Below are 20,113 nucleotides of genomic sequence, written 5' to 3' on the forward strand. Positions count from 1 at the left end.
AGGAGGAGGGAGGGGACCACGCAGGGCTTTACGGGGTGTGTGTGTGTGTGTGTGGGGGGGGTGGGGGGTGAGAGGCGCAGCCCCGCACACTTCGTGACTCTTGGGCCCCTCTCCTTGTCCGAGGCTGCCCGGGCGAGCGGGGCTCGCTGTGCTCCGGTGCGGGGCAAGAGCCGTATTCCGGCTTCGAGGCTGGGAGACGGGCTGGGGGCGGAAGGTCGCGCGCGAAGCGGCAAAGGAATAAAATCGATTCCAAATTTATCCCAAACACTGGGCCCGATGTCTTTATTTCCGGCGAGTGTCCACTCCAGACCCACGCCCGCAGCCAGGAGAAACGGCAGCCAGGGAAGTTGAGACTCGTGGAGATGGGAGGGGAGGGTGGACAACTTTCCCGCCTGGGCACGGGGGAAAGCCGCTACCGGGAAGGGCTCCGTGGATTCCAGTCGAGAGGACTACCCGCGGCCTCGGGGGCTCCAGCGGCGCCGAGGCCGGGGGAATGCTGCCCTCGCCCGCTGGGTCGCCGGCTGCCTCGGCGGGCCGGGCCGGGACAGGCGCAGCAGGAAGTCCGCACTCCCCCACCGAACCCAGCTGAGCCTCCCACGGCCCGCCCGTAGCCGTCGGCCCCCCATGCAGCGCGGCAGTCACGGCGCCCCGCCTCACCGCCCGCTCATCCCGATCCACCACGGGAACCGGCCCGGGGGTGGGAGGGGGGGCTGCGCGTCACCGGATCTCCTGGCGCCGGCAGCGGGGCGGCGTTACGGAGAGCCCCGGTGGCGGCGGGGGGAAGAGGGGCGGGCGGGGGTCCCGGGCGGGGCCGGCATCGCCGCGGCTGGCTGCGGCCGCGGTGGCGGCGGTGCAGCCGCCTCGCCTCGCCTCGCCTCCTCCCGCCTCGCCTCGCCTGGCCGCTCGCCGCCGCGGAGGGGGCGGCGCTGCCTCCCCGCACTCCCCCGCCCCGCGCCCCCGCTCCGTCTCCGGGAAGGGCGCGGGGAGCCCCTCGCTGCCCCTCGGCGAGGCGGCGGAGTTTGAGCCGGCCGCGGCGGCGGCTGGGGTGCGATGCCGTGTTAGCCAGCGGCTCGCCTCCGAGGTAGTGCCGGCGAGAAGGGGCGAAAGTAGCGGGGTTGTGGCTGGCACAATGGGCACCGGGCGGCGGGGCGCGGCGGCCGGGCTCCCTCCGCTCTCCGGCTGAGCCCGGGCATGTGCCGGCGCCCTGTGGAAATATTTTGGAACTAGCGCGGAGCGGTCCGAGGAGGACAAGCGGCACAAGATTTTTACCGGCTGAGAGGAGGTCGCCCGGCGGTGGTGTATAGGCAAGTAAGTGCTCATTCTCTGATGGCTTTTCGCTGCGTTACCTTCGTCTCGAGTGACTTTTTTTGCTTTGGTTGGTGGTTTGGTTTTTGTTTTTTATGTTTGTTTGTTCTTTGTTTTTTGGTTTTTGTTTTCACCTGTTTTCGCTCGCTCCTAATTTGTAGGGACAGGATGGTCGGCAGTGCCAGGGACAGTTCTCGGGCATTGAGGTGCGAGAGGGTCGTGGTTGGGATTGTAGGGGAGCCCGGCTCAACTCTGTCGGAGTCCGCCGCGGGCATCCTGCCGGTGCGGTGCTGCCGGGTGGAAGCCTGGAAGGAAGCTCAACCTCCCAGTGCTTCCCACTTCTGCAGCTGTAACAGATGATGCCTCCCTATAGGCGTTAATATAAAATGCCTTCTATTTTGTGCTGAGCTGTAGCTAAATTGTAGGTGTCTCTAAATTGCTTTCCATCAGCGGTTCCTGTAAGAGAGGCAGCGTGCGTGTTAACCTTTCAGACCCGCTTGGGCATTAAGATGAGGAACAAGAGTTTTGATTTTTATGCCCTTAACTTTCTTGTGCCCTGATGATTTTCTTTTAGATGCTCTTGCTTGTGAGGGTATGGTTAGTTTGCTAGCTTTTAGCTTGTGGATATTTATTGATGTACTTGACATTACCATGAAACAAGAAGTTGACTGTAATTTATTGCAGTATATGGAGCACGGGTTTCAGGCAGGGGACTAATTCTGCTCTCAGGGGAACTCCAAGGAAGCAGACCCGTGGGGCTGTAATCTTCTGCTAAAAACTCAGAAAGCTCATAACAGACATGTCACACTGCAAAGAATTGTATTCTCCTTTTCACCTTTAAGCACTGATAAGGTATAAACGAAGCACCCTGCCTTCTTGTATCTAGAAAACACCTGTCTCTGAAACACAGGGGATAGAGATGGGAATTCTGGGCAGGTTTGAGAGAGACAGAACTTCAGACAGTGTTTAATTAAGTTTGCTCACATTGATTTCCTTGGTGTCATCTCTGTGAGCCTGAAAATGACAGTATTTTACAGTGACCTTGATGAACGTTCTGTTCTAACACAAAAGTAGCACAGAATGAAAGCATTTAAAACAGATTTATAGCTAAGCTCTGACTTTCACTGAGAGCTCAGTTACAGTGAATGTGGTAGTTTCAGGAAGGGTCCTGATGATGGTATGTGTGTAGAAAATAACTTGGGAAAATAACTTGCCATTAATGATGAAAGTGTAAGTTGAGACGTTGGAAACATTTGGTCCTGCAGAAATGTAACGTGAAATGTTTGTTGAGATTTGGATATTTCATTTTTTAATCAGTGAGATCTCTAGTGATAGGGCTTTGTGGGTGTGTGTGGCAATTTCAGAGTTACTCAGATTAATGCATTTTGATTTGGTAGCAGGAAGAGATCTTTTTATGCACTGAAATACACGTTTACATAGATGTAACGCTGACATATTAAGATTAAAAGATGTAGGGATGTCCGAACAGTGAGCACGCAAGTTTAAAGCAGAAAGCTACAGTAAGCCTTTCCTGCTCCTGGTGGATAGAGCTCACTGTAGCAAGCTGGCTGAGGGAAGTGTCATCTGTTCAGTGCAGTTTACAGAGAATGTTGCTGTGGTTCTTATTTCTGACTCTCTGAAGATACTGTGAAACACAATTAGAATAACTGTTTCTAGACAGTGAGAAGCAAACTAATCTATTACCTAAATCATTTAAATTCTTCTGTGTCATCTCAAAAAAGTGTAATTTTTAGCAAAGTCTGCCTATGGTTTTATTGCAGTAATTCCTTCCTCTGTTGCAGAGTGGCAGGCTTTCACTAGGCATGTGCAAGGGAGATAAAACACTGAAGCATGCACTGATCTGGAAATCATTTGGGCAATATATTACATTCAAGGTTTTCACATTTAACATAAGTAACTGCCCATACCTGATTATATAAACAAAAGGGGTTTAAAATTTTATCAGCTTTGTCACTTCTGATGCACTTCACATGGCCCTTCCTTTTCTTTTTAGTCTTTCACACTAATCTAATGCTGTACTTGGTCTTTGCCTGGAGAGGAAGAAAACATAATTTAATGATGTATCATTTGGCTTTTGCAGTATCTTGTCCCATAGCTATGAGATAACCTAATGAAGGTCCCCATCACTGAATTAAAGAACATGCTGCTCTAGACGTTCTCTCACAGCCAGGTTTTGATTCTGTTCTATTACTGAAGACTGATTTTTCAGAGTCTGGTAGAAAGAAGGAAACATTTCTTTTTCAGTTAGAAACATGGAAAGAAAAGGAAAGGTAAAACAGAGGTCTTAAGAAATATGACTAAAAATTACCTCCAAGATATTAATCAAAAAACCCTTTATCTTCACATATTTTCTTTATCTTTTACTTGATACTTGTCAGAAAGCCTTTCTGCATATTTATACTTCAGTTTTTAAACTGTGTGTGTAGTTCTTGATTTTAAAAATTCAGGAGTCATACAGTTCACTGTAAGGCTATTCTAGTGTCCTCTTTTTATGTTCTGTATCTCAGTTCACTTGTGTCTTTTGAACTGGAGATTTCCAAAGTACTTTATAACATGCATGTTTATTTCAATAGTATTAAAATCTCTTTTTATTGAGAAGATGTTGACTTTGTTCAGAAAATTCGTGGCAAGCACAGACATTGTTTCTTTCCTGATTTTTTTCATGTTTGCTCAGGCATGCTGTTTGGCTTGTCAGGCATAACTTTCCTGAACTGACAGAAAGACCTGTAAGCAAAATTAAACATATCAACAGTTAAGCATGGTTTTCCTCATCAGCCCAACCATGCTGAGTGTGTAATTTCTGAATGGGGTTTATCTGAAATGCGGTATTAAGACAAATAAACAAACAAACAAGATCTGTAGTCTGCTCTTAGTTCTTTCCTCTGAAGTGCTCAGGTAATTACAATTTCCTAATGCTTGTAATTCAGCACTTGTCCTTGTGCCTGAACTACCAGGAAAATTGTGGTACTGTCAGTATTTACGGTGGTCATCAGCAGGTCTGCTTGCATGCATTGTTAAAAAGGTGAGGAGTTGTACTGAATAATAAGAAATGTCAGATGGATTTAAGGTGTAGTCTTTCTTGGCCCTTCTCATGGTTGTGCTTTCAGTTCAGGTTTCCAGAGAAAGGACTGAATGTGGATAGGTTGAATCCAAATTTGAGACTGCTGCATCAACACAGACCTCTGGCAGCATGCTGTGACATTGGCTCAGCATGATTACACAGCCAGACTTCTGTATTGGCCCTGAGTTTTACCTACCCTATCTGGAAGAGCCAGAAAGCCTTAGTGTCATTGTGGCCAGCCTAAATTTTCTGCATTCCTGTTGAAAATTGAAGGAAGGAGAAAAAGCATACATTAAAAAAAACAAACCAAACCAAACTAAACCACAAAACTCCAACAGATCATGCCTTGAACATGCAGCTCTAATCAACACCAGGGAATGCAGTGGAGACACAACCAGTGAAATTGAGTTAGTAAGTGATGTGTTTACTCCTTGTGAAGAAGGGAAGCTCCATGATATGGAAAAAAAGATTTTTTCCACCGAACTCTTCAGATGTGGCTGTCACTGTCATTTGGGACTCTGAGCCTTATCTTCAGTAATTAGTCACAGTTGGCCAAAAGAGGTGGAATACTAAGTGGTGTGATGAGTCTGGTGGTGCAGGAGCCAAAGCCTGTGTTGTTTCCTGAGGACTCGATCTCTTCAATTTATTTAAGTAATGAGCAGAGGGAAGCTAATCAAGAAGAGTGTTTGGGATGAGATTAATTTCATGACTTGTTCTCCAATTTCCTTTGGGTAGTGCTGGAAAAAACTGTAGAACTTCTTCACTGTGAAGCTAATGTGATAGTAACAAAAATTGAGTTACATACATGTAATTGTTCTACAAGATAGAGTTGGGTTTTTTTTAAGTGAGGCCAAAACATGGATAAATTGTACTGATGGACAAGTTTTGCTGAGCCACACAGGTATTCAGGATGACTTTAACAATAGGGGGTGGATGGTTTGTGGGAGGCTATGCTGTGCATTTACTGTGGAAAGCAGGGGGTTCCCCCATGGCAGAAGCTGAACAGTCTTAACTCTGAGGTTGAAAGTGGATGTTCTTGGAATGCAACAAGCCCTGAAACAGAGTGAAAGTCCCACACTGATGCTCACAGGCTTTTCAGCAGCCACTGAAATTCCTGTGTGAGATGTGGAGGAGGCAGACACTGATGTTTTACTGCTTTAATGATGGCACTGATACCATGTGTGAAAGAACTCCTGGCTTCAGAGATACTGTGAGTGCAGCTGATTGTTGGCCCAATTGATTATTCTGCAGATAGTTATCACCTACATCTCATTTCAGCAGTGTTGGATTTCATTTTATTTTTTTCCGATAAAGTATTTGTTACTTACTATTAGATTTGGTGTTTCTTCCCTGGTTGGGTGAGATTTTTGTGTGCTTTTAAAGGTGTGCTTTTAAAGCTGGTGATATCAGGCACTTCTGATATGTTTGTTGCGTGGGGCTTCTGGGATAAACCTCTCAGAGGAGGAACAGTTTATTTATTGGATTATTCTTAATTTTGAGTTTATTATATTATTATTCAGTCTCAATGCATTTTTTCAAAAGTGGACATAGTACTGGGTTTGTTGTTGAAGATGGTAAAAATGAGACTTTTGAGTGATTCTTATATTGCTTTTGGTCAAATTTAAATAGACTTGCATTTAATTGTAAGCAAAGGCTGTTTAAATAAAAGAAAACACCTACCTTTTCCCCCTCCACCTGTTGTATTGAATTTACTGAAAAGAATACAGGATGGATATTCTGTCCATAAAGAAGAATGGGAGTGCTGGTTTTGACATTCATTTTTCTTCTCCTTTCTGTCAAAAACTAAAGGGAATTTGAAATTGTCCTGTACAGATGACAGTTTGACAAGTGTTAGTAAACCTCCACGCTGATTCTTTCTTGGTGGAAATACTATTTTGAGCTTTTATTGAACTTCGTGTAAAAATGTCACTGATTTCAACAGGTGTAATGCTAAGTTCTTGAAAATCTTTTCAAAGTTTGATATTCATGTCTAATGAAGTTGTTAGTATTTGCTCTTAAAGAAACCACTGATTCTTCATTACAGCATTGTTTCTAAAATTCTTTTAATGAAATGCTCTGCTATTTCTAAATATATATTAATTTAAAATTATGTATGATAGTTTTTTCTAGTTCACCACGTGGCAAAATGCTTTGATTGACTATTTTAACAGTTGTGAATAATGAACTGTATGTTTCAGCTTCTGCAACACAAATGGACGTTGATTTTCTTTGGCTTCCTTTTGACCCCTAAAGAAGCAATGCAATTAGAATTATGCTTGTAAAAGAACTCCCTGAACTCTGTCTTATCATTTGATACATATTTTAAACAGCCTTTAAACAGTGATCTATGCTAATCAGTTTTGGTTTTTTGGTTGTTTTTTTTTTTTCAAGTGAAAAAGGAGGGGGAAATCATCAGACTACAGTTATCTTGCAGCTCTAGGTTTCATCACACACAGCTGTCTGCCTGCATCCATTACTGGTTGGTATCACAGCTGGATGTTTTTGAATGCAGCAGAATTCACAAATGGTTCTTTACACAACTCTTTTAATTGGTTATTAAATGGCAAACATTTACGTGACAACACAAAGGTTTGGTCCATGCAGGGAGTTGTCATCATGTAACAAAACACACATTGATGCATGCAGCTTCTCACTGAAGATAGGTTTTGAGTAAAAATCAGCATAAGACCCATTCCCCTGTGGATTTGAACATTTGGAGTGCCTTTGTTCTCATCCTGTGGGTTATGCGTTTTGCTATTTTTATGAAACAACTTTATGAGCAGAGACTGAATCCGTAAGAAAAAGCAGCATTTTCAAAATCAGTGTTCGGCTTTAATAACGCAGAAGAATGGATGTAAAAAGGAAACTGGGATTAGAGTCTGAGGAGCCAGAGCAGTCAGTGTGTTATGAATGGGGCATGATTGGCCACTGCCAGGGGTGCAGTTAGTGGCAGGGCTCCCTGTCAGCAAACTAGGCAGAGCTATTAATGTAAGTGCAAAAATAGCTACACTACTGCTTTTTTTCAGCTGGAGAAACTTCTCAGTCAAATACAGTGACATTTGTGAAGGATTTTTACTGGAGGAAGCCTCCTGTAACTGTGCTGGATATTTCCAAGCAAAGAATGTAGAATCCATGACAGAATCTGATGGTTATCACTTCTAATTTTTCTTTAACATGCTGACATAACTGGATTCCTGGATAACTGAATTTCTTTCTGCACCATGTCATTAGTCTTTCAGCTATCTAATTCTTATGTATCTGTAGTAATGGTTTATTATATGCTTCTTTTCACAAGTGACTGTCTTATGCAGTTGGGAGGTTGTCTGTGCTATTTTCTTGGCTTGTCTTGATTAAAATTGCCTAATTTTCAGTTTATTAATCAGGTTTTATACATCAGCTTTCCTTTTCACTACATTAAATAGCCTCCTAGTTACTGAGCTGAATTTACTAATCTGTGATAATTTTTTTTCTCAATGTCATTTATACACCTATGTAGATATGCAGAGTCTTCTTGTTAGATTGAAAAAAGACCATGCCTTCCTTATTTTGGTATATGGACTATACAGCTATTTATTGCATGCTTTCATTAACAGAGAAATCCAGTTGCTAACAGTAATTTGGTATTACCACTTATCTTTGTGCTGCTACACAACATGCCCTCTCATGCACCTCTGATTGCCTCTTTTTTAAGATTTTCATAATCCTATTACAATACTTTTTCCTGAAATGGAAATCTCAAGGTTAATCTCAAGGATTATTTACTTTAATTATGCAGTACATTTTGCATTCAACTGATAATTTTCTCAATTATGACGTGTTTTTTTCTGCTCTGCTTCTGTTTCTGTATGTACAACAAGAAAATATTTTGCTTCATATGCTATGTGTTTACAGGACTGAGTCCATGACTCTTTGTCTTTGAAATCAAACTTGATTTTTGTTTTTATAGTTAATTCTTTGCTGTTACATATTAGTTGCAGCAATCAATGCTTTTTTTTTGTGGAAAAGCATTTTGGGAAATGGGAAGGTATTTGGGGGATGGTACCCATTTGGTGAATTACAAGAACACCATCTAATATCTACTTAATTCACCTGAACCCTTTCTGTTAAGTTCATACATTGTATATGGACCTATATTTTTCAGTATTGAACAAGATGACTTAGATACGTATTTCTTCAGTTTTCAGCCCTGAACTATCTCATTTTTGCCTAAGAATGGTACTCTGGCCTGATAAACTTTATTGTCTTCTGTAATGAAATAAGAGATTGAGGATATAGTTTGAATATATAGAAAAATTAGACTTAGGATATTACATTATTACACTGTAGACCTTGTTATGTCATGTTTGGGGAGCCTACTTTGTCCAATCAGTTGCACTGTTGTTGTATTGTTCCTGTATTGAATAGTATCTCTAAAAGTTGATAATGTGCCCGAGGTCATAATCTTAAAATAATTGCTGTACAACTATCAATTTTTATCAAAAAATAAGATGGGAAATTCTGTAAAGCAGGAAAGACACTTACATGTAGATTGGTTGGTATATGTGGTTAAAGAAGAAGACTGTTATTCTGAAAGAGACATCCCTCAGATTCCTGTTAGATGGGTGAAGCAAGTTTGGGGATGCTGATAAAACTCAGGAAATGGTTTAAATATCAAAGGATCCGATCCTTGAATAAATTCTCTGTTAAAATGGAGTGAAAAGAGGAGTCGTATTCAGTGTGGCTGAATGGCCAGCACAGGGGGAGGGCATCCAGTTCTGAGAGGGTCTTCAGGCAATGGAGCTGCATCTCTGCTCCCTCAGCCTCCAAGCTTCACAGCTTAGATGCTTGTAAGAAAGTAGAGTATGGCAGTATTAGAACAGTGGAGATAGGCTCCCTCGGCATTTTTTATTGGGTCTTTATTTCAGCCTTGTGAAACCAGTAGATTCCAGGCAGCTTGTTTTTGTGTAGGTAGTTAATTCAATCAGAAGGATCTGGACAAGCTCCTGTGAAGCTCTTGCACCTGGGAGAAGGGATTTAAGGAATTGCAGGTGGTGACAGCTACCTGCTCATCTCCTGACATCTGAGGATTGCATGATGCTGTGTTTTAGAGGACGAGTTTTTCACCAGTCAGTCTAACACTTTGTCATGAGTCACAAAACTTGGCACCTGCTTCATCACATTGTATTATTTACTAACAAATATTTCTTACAGTAGTATTTGCTGTAGTAGATTCAAACAGGAATGCCTTTTGGTGTTGTTAGTCTGTGTTCAATTTCAGAACACATTTTCTGTTTATAGTCTTAAATATTACGAAGAAACATGATGCCTGCTTTTCCTAAAAAAAGTGTTTCAGAGAGAAATCAAATATGTTTTCTACTGGGTAGCAGTGTAACCGATCTGTTATTTGAGAAATATTCCCAGACTTGGTGCATGCCCTCTAGTACTGAAAGGGATAAGCTACAATAACTTATTCTCACAGCAAAGCAGTAAGAAACCTGGATATGCAGGTAAACATATCTGTATGTGCTTTCTTGGGAAAAGATGTTGTGCAACTGCTGACCTTAGGGTCAGCGTTGTATCTCTTCATGCAAGGAGAGATGGTACCTTTAATGGGAAGTTCTCCCCCATATGCTCACTATGGTGGAGCCAGGAGATATTCTCTGGATCACAGAATCACAGAATGTTAGGGGTTGGAAGGGATCTTGAAAGATCATCAAGCCCAACCCCTTTGCCAGAGTAGGATCACCTAGTGTAGGTCACACAGGAGTGCATCCAGGTGGGTTTTGGACACTCAGCACTGAAACCATGAAGGAATTTATAAGCATATTCTCTCCACTGTTTTCTTAACTGAATTAATTTAAGTAAAGCTTTCCTTATGCTTGGTGAAATATTTACCAATTAGAGCAGAAGCTTTTAATGGTTTATAATGTGTGATGAAGGACAGTAGTAAAGAACATTGAGCAGATAGTGCTACTGGCTCTTTAAATGTTTTAAGATGCAGCTAAGATGTCGCATGCAGCTGTTCATTAGGAAGAATGATAGTAGGTGTTTAAGGATACTAATAGGAAACTCTGCTGTTTTTCACTCTGAATCTTTTTCCCAGCATTTACTCTTAGAAGCATAAAATGATACAGCACTTTCCCTGTTAACTACTGTGTCACAGTACTGACCACTGTGCATAAAGCAGGATGCCTTCTATACAGATCTTTGGTGGCCATGGGACCATCAGCCTGAGATCACCAGTAGCTGGGATCATAAACATGAATTGGCTGGATGAAAGAAGGCAGAAAAACACAGTGGGTTTGCTTCTTGTATTCTTTATGTTGTGATAGAGAGAGGGTATGGGTGACTCTTGGAAAGAGGAAAAGGTGGATACCTGCATTTCTAGACCAAGCAGAGAGAGAACTGCAAGAAGAACAGAGGCAAGATTTTTGATGAGAGGAATGCTGTCCCTGTTCTTGAGGGGAAAGTAGTGCTTCACAAGACTGCAATTGTTCAGTAATATTCAGAATTATGTCCATGAAATATGGCCCTTCTCATCTGAAAGAGTTCTGCCAGCAGCATGCTACCTGTCCATATGAGAAATATCTGGGGAAAGACTGCATATGTCTCAATCATTCTCCAGAAGTCCCATAAGTTTCCTATATTTAAAGCAGGACCTTATGTGCAGGAATTCAGTTGCATATTCAGACACACCACTCACTTCTGTGGGTCCAATTGGGGTTGTATTTGGGATGCTCTAGTTCCTCAGGCTACCTGAAATTAGCCTCTTAGTGCACAAGAAGCAAGAAATTCATGAGGCCTGAGGTTATATCATTTTAGGAGAGTTGCAAAAGTGGCATCATCAGGATTTATCTTTCTTTTTGCCCTGCCATACATGTGTATACATGTATTTCTGACTCAAGATAAATGCTGTGAGAAATTGAGCTTCATACACATGCCTTTTCTTATAATAGACTCCAGCATTCAGAAGTCTGCTGGGACTTAGTTGAGTTATGGATCTCATTTCACAATTTTAATTTCCTTAGAAAAATTGTCTCGGCACCTTCCTTTCCAGCAAGTAGGGGTGGAATGAATAGTTGGAAACACCTCTAAAGACAACTATAAAAGGGTAAAGTAAGATTGTGAGCTATATAATACTAACTGTGCTTCAGAGAAAGTAGATGAGAAGGAGGCTACTTTCATGGATCAAATATCAATATTACTCCAGTTACAAAGTAATACACAAGATTAACTGAGATACCTCATTTTATGGCAGCAGAATTGTCTTTTCCAGATGGCAAGAAGTATTTTAGATTTTCCTACATATAGAATCATTCACTGCAGGCATTTAAAGCACTGGAAAAACCTCTGCACAAAAGCTCACAAAAACCACACAGTACCTTGAAGTTTTGCAATTACAGCTAAATGTCCCTTTCTGTACGTTTATGGTATACAAATAGCTGGAGATGCTTCTGCAGGGAAAGCTAGCCCTTTATTTTTAAAAATATACATCTCTAGTAGTAACATATTTATGAGTGTATAAGCTGCTGTGTGTTCAAAACCTGTGGTTTTGCCTAAAACACCCATCTGTTTGTTTGTAAAAGCTTTTTGTTAGCTTAAAAAGAAGGTATAATTACGTAAATACCATATTTTATTTGAAAGATTTTGTAACACCATCCATCTGAAATACACTCTTGTGTTTAGGATTATGAGAAACAACCAGAAAACACTTTTAAGTACCACAGAGTTATGCTAGATGTCAAAATTATGGTCTCTTATACAAGTTAATTGTTTTCACAGTACTGGGGCACATTTGAGATTGAGATTAGGGGCATTGGTTTTTGACTATACAAACAAATCCAGCACACTGAGCTCACATGTGAGATGCACTGGATTGGGAATAACTGTAAATACCAATAACTCCTATCTATGTGTTCAGCCTTCAGTCTAGGATGAGGGTCCCTCTACAGTCTGCAAGTTAACTCTCTAGGGTGGTGTTTAAGACTAAAATAAAGGGAAGTAAAAATCTATCAATCACAGATCAGTGCAATTTGCTGTCATAGTCTGGCTTGGAGAACTGAGATAGCCAGATTCTTGTTCCCAAACACACAGAGAGGTTTAGCCAGGATATACTGATAAATGCCAACTGAGAAGGGACAGTTAGTTGTCTTCTCATTTGCCCCCCTGTTTTTCCACCTACACCTCAGGGTGGATTTAAGTTGTGGATCTAGTATTTGAATATTCACAGTAATTCCATGAAACACTGGTTCCAGTGATGTCTTGTTTGTATGTACTGGGTGAATGGGAGTTTTACCAAAAAGCGGTCTTCCTCTAAACGTGTCTTTTTAATTTATTTTCTTTTTGATGTAGTTTCTCATGGTTGTACTTCCTACATTGTTAAAATTCATATTTTAAATAAATAATTATTCTAATATTTCATCTGGTGTATACGGCACTAGTTGTGCAATGATGATTTTGGTTTTTCATCTGCTTGTTTATACTGCATTGTTCTTGCAGTGTTGTCTAACACATTCAAGATGAAATCTAAGAGCCAGAGTTAGCTTTTGTGCCAAAGCCTGGGGTCCAGGAATGAAGCCTGCATATTTAACCAAAACAAAAGTTGTTGTTATGGGTGATAAAAGATATTTTTTTGTTTTTTAAGATGGAAAGTTTCCTGTGTTGCACACAGCAGGTATCTAAGTGAATGTACTGCTGCTTATACACAGAAGACTCCTCAGTCCTGTAACTGATGGGAAGGAGACACCGTGTGCTGTTCTTTATGTAAAGAAGTGTTTCTTGAGATAAGGCTGCTGGCAGTCTTACTGCTGATTTCCCTATCAGCCTGTATGCGCTTGCTTGGAACAAGGGTGCAGGTGTTTTGTATGTTCATGACAGGCATGATCTGTGGCTGTATCAGCTCTGTCTTCCTTGACCACAGAGAGGATGTTCTTCTGCTGCAAACTTAGTTTTCATCAGTCTGGAAAGCTTTTGATTTACTGAAATGCGCAAGACAGCTTCTGAAGTGTGAAAAGATTTATGTGATGGTTCCTTCTGTCTGAGTAGCTACCTGGTATCTGGGGCCTTGCTGGAGTGCTCCTCCTGAAAGAAGATAGAAGATACATATCTGAGATTTCTGTGGTGGCACCCTCTTTATTTACAAGGGTTGAACTTAGTTTTTGTAACAGGCCAGTCAGTGAACACACAGCAGATGTTTGCTTGTGGAAAAAACACCTTTGGGGAAAGCATTATTCTGCACAAGCCTTGGGCTCTCCTCTCATAACTCTGACACAATTTCTATTCCTGACTCCCTTCTTGAATATTGTAGCCCCTCAAGCTTAACCTCCTGGGTTTGCAGTCAGTCAGCACTAGGAAGGCCATGCACTGTGTTCTTTCTGGACAACTTCTTGGCTGATAGATTATAGGAGAGTGTGCAATTATTCATGGTTATTCGTGAGATAGTTCTGAGGCTAACTTTCTGGAAACCCACGAGATCTTCATCATAATAATCCTATAATAGCATGTAATTCCAATAAGAAATTGTGAGAAGGTTTCTTTGTTGGTCACCTGTATATCAGTGAGCAAAGATGGTAAAAAGAGTGTAGTCAACCCACCTGTAAAACTTCAGCTATGTTTTTTTCTATTTCTGATTACTGACTATATACAGAGAGTATATTTTTAATTAAATTGTCTGAAGTTTTAATTTTGCATTTCATCCAACTTTTCCCTGAAGGGGTGACAAAATTGGTAATTTGAGAGCAGCTCATTTTAAAATTTTTGAGGATAGTCCTTAGTTAGAGTTTCACATTTATGATTCCAACTCCTCCCCCAGTATATCTGTTGTATACTTGACATATTTGTCACTTGACAGTGTATGTTTCTAGCATATATGTATGTATACATGTGTTTGTGATAGATACATGTCTATGTATCTGTGTGAAATATGATATATTAAGTGCTTGTCATCCTTGATAGCCCTGGAATTTGGAAATCTATAATAAATCATCTTTGATCATGGCAGTGGCCACATTATGTGGCTGGATGTTCTTGTGGCTTTTTTATACTGACATGTGGCCTGTGCTTCTACAGGTATTTGACCCTTTTTCAGGTAATCTTCCTTGGGCTTCTCAAATCTATTCAGAACCACAAATGAGGACCATCTTCCTGGCCCCTTAAATTTTCTCTTTGTATGCCTCTACTGATACCTTGTCTCTCATCAAGCTGAAGCTCTCTTTATTTTCAAGAGTTTTTCCTAGTAAAGCATTGCACACTGTGTTTAGCAGCTCACTGAGATTTTTGTTCTTACCATGGGTCCACGACTGTCTAAATTGCCTGTTCTTTCCTTGAAATTTCCCTAATAGATAGTTTTCTGTCCCATATTAAAGTAAAAATGTTCTATTTGAAAAATTTGCTATTATGAAGTTCAGTTGTCGTCTCAGCTTCTACTAGGATGCTTGCAGATGGTTTCCATCTGGAGCTTAATTCAAGCCTAAGTGAGTTTTTTCAGTGGTTCACTTTGAATAGTTTTATATGAGTAGTTTTATATAATACAGTGAGATTTTAATGTTTAATTTTTGAGTAACAGAAAATTTGCCTTTTTCTTCATTTTTGTCCCACTAATCCTATGGTAGAATCTACTTAACATATACTGTTGTGTATTAAAATATCCTGTCACAGAGCATGAAAATAGTATTTCTTGCTTCAATAACTACAATTGACTATTTAATTTAAAACTATTCAATATACATTTATTCTGTGAATTTGCAGATGCTTGATGTAAACAGTTTTAGTCATCTGCCTTTAGGCAGACAGGGATAGATTACCTGAAAATTTTCTTTCAGCTTGATAAAACATCCCTCTTTTGTTTATGGATGAATCTTCAGCATTTGATGGTGATTGTGGCAGTGGTTGGTGTTAGATTCTTTGGACTTAAAATTATTTCCATTTTTTCAGCAACAGAAGATTCAAAGTTCTAGTATAAAGAGTTGAGTTTCAAAATACAGGAGGAGAACTTAAGAAGAAACAGCTTGGGCAAGTGAAATTACACACACCAGTTTGAATGCACAGCAAATTTAAAAAACAGCATGGTGAATTAGCAAAGGGGAATTTTACTCTTGAATCCAGTCTGTTAAGATGTGAAGTGTGGGGAGACTCAAAAAGAATATGTGGATCCTGATGTGTGCTGCAACAGCTACTGAGTCCTCATCACTCTCAAAAATTTTGCTGTAACTTGCACTCTCCTCCCTTTGAAAACAAACCTTTGAAAACAAGTTTTTGCTTTTTTTATATACTTCATACTCTCTTCCTTAGAATTTGTAGTCCAAAAAGAACACAGCAAATGGGCATAGTGCTGGAAGAAAAGAGTGGGTGAACTATTCTTAATTAAAGAGAACCTGGGTGGGGGAGGTGGGTCAATGGGGTGTTTCATGGGATGGTCAGAAGTTGTGTAAGCAACTGGTAGTTAAACTGACCTGTTATATATTTTTTTTCTTTCAAATTGTCTCATCTGTAATTTAGTGGAACTTTATCCTAAACTTTTCTGTGTCATAGTTTTTGTTACTTAAGTTTAAGAAAACTTCAGAACTGACATTTTAATTTAAATCTACATATTTCAGTTTGGTGAAGTCAATTGTACAGAGTAGAGCAACATTTAGTGCCATATAGGGTGTGCAACAATGAACTGGAGCTTTTGAGTTGGATTTGCCCTGCTATCACTCCAGAGGCTTGAGCAAGTTGCAAGAATTTCTTTTGGCTCATTTATCCCATCTAGCTTAAATTCATACTTCATGGACATATGAGTAAGTACTTTGAGCCTTCATTAATGAATGGTTACATGAAGGTTTATTTCCAGTAATTAGAGACAGTGGAGTCATATAGTATGTTAGATAGTGATTTACATGCATTTTTGCTTTCTCAGAGTATTTTGCATGATGTAATAGTAAATATCTTTATACTTGAAATCATTGCATTCTCTGATATGTTTCTGCCTTTTGTAAGAATGTTACACAAACCTGGAGAATTGAATTTTTTTATAGGAGCACTTAAAATGTATTTATATAAATATTTTCTTGACATAAATTAAATTTTAAATGAAGCCATGTTTGCTCATTTTCCATTCCCTGTCTTAACTGATACTCTGTAAGGAGGAAGATTTGGAGATTTTGGGATTCATGTGCTATAATACGCACTTAAAGGAATCTCTTTGAGAGCATTTTGTCTTTGAATAGAACCACAATTGCTAAATATACCAATTCTTTTTCTGGCACTGTAAAAGGAAATCATGGACTCCAACTTAGATAAAATCCCTAAAGTAAATTAAATTCTGTTTTTTATTTAAAATAGCAGTTGAACACATGGGATAGTAATGTGCTTCTTCATACGATGAAACTGTTCCAACTTAAAAAGATTTCCTATGTTAGAATTTAGTTTCAAAACTTCTATAATTCCTTGTGCAAATCTGGATATGAATTTGATGTAATGCTGCATTCTTCCTACTACTGGGAAGAATTAAGACTGAAATATAAGAGTAATTTGAATGAAATTGGGAAGATAACCTAAAATGAAGCCATCTAAAAATGTCAAACCAACTATTAATACTTTCTTCAGTCTTGCTCTAGGCAGACTTGTAATAGCACGTATTTCTGGCTTTGACATGGGTCAACACATAGACTTCCAGATCAAAATACCTATCAAGTATTCATATTCTGGCAAGGCTATTAATATATTAGATGTGTGCATGTAGAACAGATGACAACTGCAGTGTAAGTAGCGTAGTATGAGAGTTGCCTTATTAAAAAAAAGAGAGAGATCCCATCTGTCCCTCAGCATGTTGTCAGTGCCTCATTCTGAAGGCTGAATGAGCAAGCAGGTGTATAAGTTGCTGATGTGAGACATCAAACCATTTACAACTTACATTTTTCTATCCTTGCACACAAAATATGCTCATTAGCAAAGATTTCTAGTGCCATTGCCTTCCTCTTCCACAGTTCTCTTTTTATCCTAAGGCAACAACTGTAGCTGATACTCAGACTGTCTCACTGTTAGGGCCATGCCTTGCTTAATAAGTAGTTATTGTTTCAAGACAGTATTTTGGCATAGCATTGGGGATTGTGTAATTGTTTTGTCTTTAAAAGGGATAATCCACTGTGGTCTTGTATGTATTACATTTATGTAAGTAGCTCTGTGGTCTCACCACTGTAGGACCTCAGTTCCTCCACAGCACTTAGTAATTCTCCAAGCAGTGCTTTCATTTGTCTTCATTTTATTTTGAGGTGGTAGGTTATCTATCAAGAATAAAAGCTCATATCTCTGGTGGATGGTAATTGCCAATAGGATTAACAAAGAAGACTGATTTGTCCAGCTATGCGTTTGTGCAAAACCTTTATTGTCAGCACCCCTCATTCCATGACCTGTTTTTCTGACACTGACTACAGGAATGAAACTGCGAACTCATAAAGGCCTTTGGGGATGTTCAGACATGCAGGTATTTCTCAGACGTTCACCCTTGTGTGGGTATATACATGCCACATGATAGGACAAACTTCATTTTCTTAGACAATTAAACTTAAAAAAATCATAGAATGGTTTGGGTTGGAAGGGATCCTAAAGATCTTGTAGCTCCAACTCCCCTGCCCTGGGCAAGGACACCTCCCACTAGATCAGCTTGCTCAAAGTCCCATCCATCCTGGCCTTGAACACTTCCAGGGATGGGGCCTTGGGCATCCTGTACCGATGTCTCGTCACCCTCACACTAAATAATATTTTCCTAATGTCTAGCCTAAATCTACTCTCTTCCAGTTTAAAACCATTACCCCTTTTCCTATCAGTACACTGCCTTGTAAGAAGTCCCTCCCCAGCTTTCCTGTAGCCCCTTCAGGTACGAGAAGGCCCCTAGCAGGTGTCCCCAGAGCCTTCTCTTCTCCAGGCTGAATAATCCCAACTCTCTCAGCCTGTCTTCATAGGAGAGGGGCTCCAGACCTCTGATCATCTTTGTGGCCCTCCTCTGGACCCACCCTAGCAATTCCATGCCCTTCCTGTGAAAATAAAAAAATAATTAAAAGTGTAGCAACATGTCATTTGGTTTTCTCTTACTCTCTGGATGTTTTGCACTCTATGTTGTATTTCATAGGGTAGGACAATTGTGTATTTATAGAAAATGTATTGTGAGTCCTAGTTAAAGCTTAATGTAGCCAAATTGGTAATTATGATACAACTGGGGAGTGCTGGGGATATGAGACATAGACTTCCATTAATTTATCTGACTGCTTTTCAAATTATAGCTGGGGGACTGTGAAATGTACTTCAGTGTGCAATGAATGGACTAAGAGATACAGTAATCAGTGGCAGGAGGCATTTTGCAAAGAAACTTGATGGATGAAAGGCTAGAAAGCTTCTGCCCTGTAGTTCTGGTCTCTGTAGTTCATCGTTATCCAAACACAAAGATGAAAGCTATTTAGAGCTTAGAAGCTTTGAACCAAGTGCTGCCCCCAAAAATATCCAAAGGCACAAGCGATCCCTAAAACCTGATTCAAATGTACAGTGATAAACTTAAGAAACTCTATTTGTCTTTAGACATTTATTATTATTTTCAGTTTTTACTTTCCTCTAACTGACATATGTCTCTGTCCAATGCTACTTTTTCCAGACTTTGAAAGCATAATAAACATCTCTCACCCTCAATGAGAAAAGTCACTTTTAACTCTTTCATTCCTCTGGCAGTACCGCAGAGGATTATGTAGTGATTTTTTTTCCTTACTGATTGAAAATACAAATATTTCCACTTCTGAGCTTTACTGTTTTTTGTTTGTTTGTTTGTTTGTTTTGTTTGTTTGTTTTTGGGTTTTTTTTGTAATTTTTTTGTTTTTTTGTTTGTTTTGGTTTTTTTGTTTGTTTTGTTTTTTGTGGTATCTAACCCACTACAAGGAACTCTAGACAAATTATCAAGTTTATTTATTGTTGCTGAATTTTCAGGGAGAGATTGGTCCTAGAGTTACTCAGTTCATTAAATTAAATTTAAGTTTAGCATTAAGAGTTCTAATTTTACACTGTGTTAAATCTTTAGAACTGAGGGTAAAATGTCTCACTGCTAGCACAGTTGGCACAATTTGCAAATTGGCTTCATGCTTTCTGTTGGTTTCTATTAAAATGAAAGGTGTAAAATGCTCTTGTCTATCTGGGTGAATATCCCATAAAAAGATTTCACAATGATAAATTGTAAAATTGTGCTCTGGGAGCCTTATGCTGAATCGAATTTTAGAATACTGGTAAAACAGGAATATTTGGAACTGAAAAACCAAGTGTGACAGTGTGGTGTGTGCTTCAGAGGCTTTTCATAAACCCTGCAAAGAAGGGAAATACCCAAATATATCTCACAGGTCTTGGTAAAGAGTGGAGAGAAATCTGAAACATATGTATGAGATTTATTTTTCTTACAGTCCTCTTCTAGCTAATCAGTGTACTTCATACTCAATTAGAATAAAATAAATAAAACCAAAACCAACAAAACTTTATCTTGTGGCATCAACCAAGTGAGAACTGTTGTTTTTATGCAAAAGTAACATTCATTTACCAGTGGCTGAGAAATCAATACTTTAGTTTTGGGAAACAAGTCAGACATTTTTGCTGGCTGTTCATGGCTTGGATGGATGTACACTTTACTGGGTCAAAAACTGGCTGGATGGAGAGGCCCAAAGAGTTGTGGTGAATGGAGTTACATGCACCTGGTGGCCTGTCACAAGTGGTGTTCCATAGGGCTCAGTGTCAGATCCA

At 40.0% G+C, this 20,113-nt stretch overlaps 1 protein-coding gene across 1 annotated transcript in view; it reads left to right on the forward strand.

Annotated features, from left to right (window-relative positions):
- The first annotated feature begins 854 nt into the window (after positions 1-854).
- SNTG1 (syntrophin gamma 1) overlaps positions 855-20,113 on the forward strand; it is a 312,374-nt gene continuing 293,115 nt past the window's right edge. Inside the window, exon 1 of the mRNA XM_071737518.1 lies at positions 855-1,308. The gene's annotated coding sequence lies outside the window, so the exon portion shown is untranslated. The remainder of the gene's footprint in view (positions 1,309-20,113) is intronic.

This window comes from Heliangelus exortis, chromosome 2, assembly GCF_036169615.1.
Source record: "Heliangelus exortis chromosome 2, bHelExo1.hap1, whole genome shotgun sequence".
In the NCBI taxonomy this organism is placed as follows: Eukaryota; Metazoa; Chordata; class Aves; order Apodiformes; family Trochilidae; genus Heliangelus; species Heliangelus exortis.